Here is a 6,627-nt window from a genome sequence, read left to right as displayed (position 1 = left end):
TTTCCAAATCAACATAGTCTTAGACACAAATTTTGAAGTCAAGATTTCTTTAGAGTATATATGCTGGTTTAGTTTAACAGTCTGTACAATGAAAATTCATGAAAGCACAATTATATACACAATTTAGACTATGTATATTTTTCATCTTTATGTGGCTTATTCTTCTTACTCTATTACTTTTTCTACAATTTTACTATGTCTCTTTAAAGACTTTGCTTTATTTTTTAAAAATAATTTGCCTGTTTTAATAACTCTTTATATTCCTTTTCTTTTCTCTCCCAAGCATATTTATATTTATCCAACACTGTGATGCATTGAGAATGTTTTTATCTGAATTTGTCTTTATTCTGTATCTGTAATACTTTTATGACCAAAACAGCTTCTTAAAATTCTAAATGGCTCTCTCTCTCTCTTTCTTTCCACCCCCCCCCCACACACCTGTTTCCTGCTGGCGATTCTCAGTACTTGCCTTTTCAGGGCCTGGGTGATGACTTTAGCACCAGATAGCTGATCCTCGCTTCTGTTGCTACCCTCTTCTGAGTTACTTTCCGCCATGTTCCACCTAAAGTTACTTCACAGCACTCTCAAAGCCCACAGCCTCACAAGCCAGAAAATCTTCAGAGTTAGCTGCACGCTATTGGTGACACCTGCTTCTGACCGACAGGAGGATAGCCAACCGTTTTTATCCAGGAGAAGGGGCGGGACTAGGAGTCAGTCCTCCGTGAGGCGATAACATGAGCACGCCCATTCTCCATTCAGCTTTTGCCTGGTTCCGCCATCAGTGGAGCCAGTACCACGCCTGCTGTCTTCCTCCTCGGCTGTTGTCCACTTGTGCTGGGCCTTGGCTCAGGCTCCCTGGAGCACTGCAAGGCCGGCCAAACACTACATTGCTGCAGTGTATGAGCACCGGTCGGTCCTGAGCCCAAACCCTCTGGATCTCACCAGCTGCCAACAGGCCCTGAAGCTCATGAAGCAGAACCTCGACATCTATGAACAGCAAGTGATGGCTGCAGCCCAGAAGGGTGTGCAGATTATAGTGTTCCCAGAAGATGGCATCCATGGGTTCATCTTCACAAGAACATCCATTTGCCCATTCTTGGACTTTATGCCATCTCCCAGGCTGGTCAGGTGGAACCCATGTCTGGAGCCCTTTTGGTTCAATGACACAGAGGTCCTCCAGTGCCTGAGTTGTATGGCCATCAAGGGACAGATGTTCTTGGTGGCCAATCTTGGAACAAAACAGCCTTGCCTTCGCAGTGACCCCAGGTGCTCACATGACAGGAGATACCAGTTTAATACAAATGTGTTGTTCAGCCACAATGGAAACCTTGTTGCCTGCTACCGTAAGCACAACCTGTACTTTGAGGCAGCCTTTGATATCCCTGCTCATGTGGACCTCGTCAACTTTGATATCCCCTTTGCGGGCCAGTTTGGCATGTTCACTTGCTTTGACATCCCGTTCTTTCAGCCTGCAATCCAACTCCTCAGAGACTCCGAGGTGAAGCACATTGTGTACCCCATGACTTTGATGAACCAGCTGCCTCTCTTGGCAGCCATTGAAATCCAGAAAGCATTTCAGAGTGCCTTTGGTGTCAGTGTTCTGGCAGCTAACATCCAGCACCCAACTCTGGGGATGTCTGACAGTGGCATCCACACCCCTCTGAAGTCCTTTTGGTACCATGACATGGACAACTCTGAAGGTTACCTTATAATTGCCCAGATAGCCACAACCCCCCTGGGACTTGTTGGGATAGAGAATGCAACTAGTGAAACGGACCCATCCCATAGTAAGTTCTTAAAAATCCTGACTGGTCACCTGTCCTGTGAGAGGGACACCCAGGAAGTGCACTGTGAAGAGGCTGCCAAGTGGAACATGAAAGCACCACCTACTTTCCACTCAGAGATGATGTATGACAACTTCATCTTGGTGCCTTTCTGGGGAAAAGAAGGCTATGTCCAGGTCTGCTCTAATGGTTTCTGCTGTCACTTACTCTACGAGAGGCCCACCCTGTCCAAAGAGCTGTATTTCCTGGGTGTCTTTGATGGTCTCCACATAGTACATGGCACTTACTACATTCAAGTCTGTGCCCTGGTCAAGTGTGGGGGCCTTAACTTTGACACTTGTGGGCAGGAGATCTCAGAGGCACAGGGCCTGTTTGACTTTCACCTGTGGGGGAACTTCATCATTTCCTATATCTTTCCTCTATTTCTCACCTCAGGATACCCCTGACCAGCTCAGGTGGGAAAATGACCACTATTTCTTGAGGAAGAGTGGACTGTCCTCTGGTCTGGTGACAGCATCTCTCTATGGGTGGTTGTATGAGAGGGACTAGAAAAAGTGTGTGGTCAGTGGAGCGGGCTGTGTCAGCATGCCTTTCCACAGGACCATCTCTACCCAGAGGGTGGAAAGCCACTTCTGTGGCACTGAGTTCCACCCTCGGTCCCACCCTGGGAACTGTAAGAAGAGAGAGGCTGTTCTTTATTCCTTTCTACATAATGACAGACATTTTGTGGTATTTTCTATTCACACTCTTTTTCAAACCATACCTTCTTCCTACTATGCAATTAGTTTTAAATGCTAAAATAACAAATAAACATAAGTTGCTACTTTATAATCCCTCAGGAATAAAATTCTAAATGACATGGCTAGTACTAATGGTGCTTTGAATTTTGGCACTGCCCAGTCCGACATGGCAGAGAACTGTTCACTGCCTCTGAGAGCCATGCACATGGCTCCAGTTCTAGATATGTAGCTGGTCTATGTTGATCCATTAAATAGATTGTAACCCACTGCTAACAAACCCCATTCAGATGCTCAGCCTCCTGAAAAAGCCAGAGTTAGTACTGGCAGCAAGGCCTAGGAAGCCATCATTTCAAAACCACATGGCTTTTTTTCCTGCTACTGCTGAATCAGGAAAACCTCTCTTAAATGAATCATGGTTTTAAGCCATGCTTAACCTTTTTTTTATTTTTTTGCCTAGAATTCCTTCCCAAACTCTCTTAGGTTTTAATTGGATTTTAGTTGGCCATATTGGAGGCAAAATTTCCCTTACTTCTTCAAACATTTCTCTAAAGTATCTACATTTTAATCAACTAACAAGATGTTGTCCATGTAATGGTAAACTATAGACTGATAAAATTGCATGTGTATCATCTCTAAGAGCTGATATACAATATGCTGTCACAGAGTGGGGTTATTTAGCATTCCATGTGGGATACTCTTTCATTGATATCTCTTAAAAGCCTGAGAATTATTTTAAGTAGGCACAATGAAGACAAGTTTGTTTTTCAATCCTTTTCTTGTAAAGGTATAGTGAAGAAACAATAGTTTAAATCATTAACTGAGAGCCCATCCTTTGGGTAATAGACAAGGCAAGGGAATTCCATACTATAAATAACTCATTGACTGAATCTCCTTATTCTCAGCCCTTAGATCTTTTTAATTCTCCATTTTCTACATTCTTTTTAAAAAAAAAAAAAAACAAATGCAGGAGAATTCCAAGGGCTGGTTGATCCTTCAATATGCTGAATATTTAGCTACTCCTGAACCAGTTGTGTCTAAGACCTGCAGGTTCTCTGTTGTGAAAGTCCATTTCATGACCCATACAGGTTTGTCAGTCAAACATTTTAAAGATAGGACTATTGGAGCATTTCAGAGTGCCTTTGGTGTCAGTGTTCTGGCAGCTAACATCCACCACCCAACTCTGGGGATGTCTGACAGTGGCATCCACAACCCTCTGAAGTCCTTTTGGTACCATGACATGGACAACTCTGAAGGTTACCTTATAATTGCCCCATATATACCTCTCTCCTCCCAGCAATATCAATCCTGTCTTCACCTTTCTAGTGCTTGAAGTAAAAGCGTGTGATTCCAAGTGCTGCTATCACCTTTTTTTTGTGAGCTCTCTTCCTCTTTTTGACAGTTTCAATCTCATGTAGCCCAGGGTGACCATAAACTCACAGACATCTGTCTGACTCTCTCAATTGCTGGAAATAAAGGTGTGTACCACCATTGCCTGGCCTCTACAGCTAACTAGTGACTTAGCTCTGCACTCTGATCTTTAGATGAGTTTTTTTTTTATTATAAACAAAATATCACTACAGTTTCCTTAAGAGATTATAGTGTTGCTGGTCTGGTGGGATTGGGAATGTAATAATGAGATGAAAAAGAGTTGGTGTTTGGTCAGAGAAGAAGATTTGAGATATTGTGGGGTGGTAAAGATTGTAACATATATATGACATCTTCTACTTGTGCCATATAAAAAGAAAGAACCTGTGAAGTGATGTGGGATTCCCCTCTATATGCTGTGAATGCCACTGGTTAATAAAATAACTGCCTTAGCCTGTTGATATGGTAGAACAGAGATAGGCAGGGAAACTAAGCTGAATGCTGGGAGAAAGGAGGCAGAATCAGAGAGAAACCCTGGAGGTGCTGGCAGAGCAAGATGTGTTGAAACTTTGCTGGTAGGCCACAACCTTGTGGTGATGCACAGATTAATAGAGATAGATTAAAATAAGATGTAGGAGTAGCCAATAAGAAGCTAAAGCAATGGGCCAAGCAGTGATTTAAATAATATTGTTTCTGTGTGATTATTTCAGGGCTGAGCCACTTGAAAATGAAAAAGCAGCTTGTACAACAAATTGGTGTGCCAAAATGGTGAACTAAATCCACATAAAACCTGAGAAAGGACATTCCCTGACCCCCTTCACTCCCCAGTCATTCAGCAGGGGATGCTCCCCTCTGCTGGGGCCTCTCTCTCCCTAACCCATCCCAGTTTGCATCCATGAACTTGCTCCCTTCTTCCTCCCTTCTGCGAGGCCACGGGATTCACCAGCTCAGCCTATTTGGGCATTGGGACTGGGTGTTTAGGGTAAAGGGGCCTGCGGAATTGCTTTGCTTCAATAGCCTGTCTGCTGAAAGGTAGGCCCTATCTTAGTGAGGTTCCTGGCCAACAAAGGAACCTGATCCTGTTCTGGGGGAGCCATCAGAGTGGCTGGTGAGTGTGCTCTTGACATGCAGCAGGAGCCCGGAAACAGAACAGGGACATTACCTGATCCCCTTCACTCCCTGGTCATTCAGCAGGGGTTGCTCCCCTCTGCTGGGGCCTCTCTCTCTCCATCCCAGTTTGCATCCATGAACATCCTCCCTTCTTCCTCCCTTCTGTGGGGCCAAGGGATCTGCAAGATCAGCCTGATTAGGCTCTGGGACGTGGTGCTGAGGGCAAAGGGGGCAGCAGAATTGCTTTGTTTCAATTACAGCTCAAAGGCCCAGAAAATTTATTTAACAAAATTATGGAAGAAAACTTTCCCAACATAAAGAAACATATTCCTATGAATACTTAAGAAGTGTACAGAACACCAAATAGACTGGAACAAAAAAAAAAATCCCCTCGCCATATAATACATACAGATTAAAGAAAGAATACTAACAGCTGCAAAGGAAAAAGGTCAAGTTACTTATAAAGGTAAACCTAACAGATTTACACCAGACTTCTCTATGGAAACCATGAAAGCCAGAAGGTCCTGGATAGAGGTACTACAGAAAATAAGAGACCATGGATGCAAGCCTAGACAACTATACCCAGCCAAGCTATTGTTCACTATCAATGGAGAAAACAAAATATTCCAGGATAAGAACAAATTTAAACAATATGTAGCAACAAACCCAGCCTTACAGAAAGTAATAGAAGGAAAATCACAACCCAAGGAATTCAACATTGCCAACATTGCCTATAATAACTCAGACAACTAGCGACCCTTCACCAGCAAAACTCAAATAAGGGAAACACATAAACTCTACTACCAAAAAAATAATAACAACCAGAGTCAACAAACACTGATCATTAATATCACTTAATATCAATGTACTCAAATGACCTATAAAAAGGAACAGGCTAAGAGATTGGACACGAAAACAGAATCCAACATTCTGCTGTTTACAAAAAAAAACACCTCAACCACAAAGATAGACATCTACTCATAGTAAAGGGCTGGGAAAGTTTTTCAAGCAAATGGACCTAAGAAACAAGTGGGTGTGGCCATACTAATTTCTAACAAAGTTAACTTCAAACTAAAATCAAACAGAAAAGATATAGATGGCCATTTTATAATCATAAAAGGAACAATTCATCAAGATGAAGTATCAGTCCTGAATATCTATGCCCCTAATATAAAAGCACCCACATATGTAAAAGAAACATTACTCTAACTCAAGGCAGACATCAAACCTCCCACACTAATATTAGGAGACTTCAACACACCTCTCTCACCAATGGACAAGTCAATCAGACAGACACCTAATAGAGAAATAAGAGAATTAATGGAGGTAATGAAGCAAATGGACTTAACAGACATGTATAGGACATTCCACCCAAATAGGAAAGAATATACCTTCTTCTCTGCAGCTCATGGAACCTTCTCAAAAATTTAACACATACTCGGTAACAAAGCAAACCTACACAGATAAAAAAAAAAATTAGTGAACACATGTGTTTTATCGGATCACCATGGATTAAAGTTAGAATTTAACAACAATGAGGCTACACTCAGAAAGCCTACAAACTCATGGAAACTCAACAGTCAACTGCTGAGCCACAGCTGGGTCAAGGAAGAAATAAAGAAAGAAAT

General features: G+C 42.5%; 1 pseudogene; it reads left to right on the top strand.

Annotated features, from left to right (window-relative positions):
- Positions 1-553: 553 nt before the first annotated feature.
- Positions 554-2,333, top strand: LOC101988453 (annotated as a pseudogene).
- The last annotated feature ends 4,294 nt before the right edge of the window (positions 2,334-6,627 follow it).

This window comes from Microtus ochrogaster, chromosome X, assembly GCF_000317375.1.
Source record: "Microtus ochrogaster isolate Prairie Vole_2 chromosome X, MicOch1.0, whole genome shotgun sequence".
NCBI classification, from domain to species: Eukaryota; Metazoa; Chordata; class Mammalia; order Rodentia; family Cricetidae; genus Microtus; species Microtus ochrogaster.
Note: the sequence above shows the minus strand (reverse complement) of the source record. Positions and strands in the feature narration are given on the sequence as shown.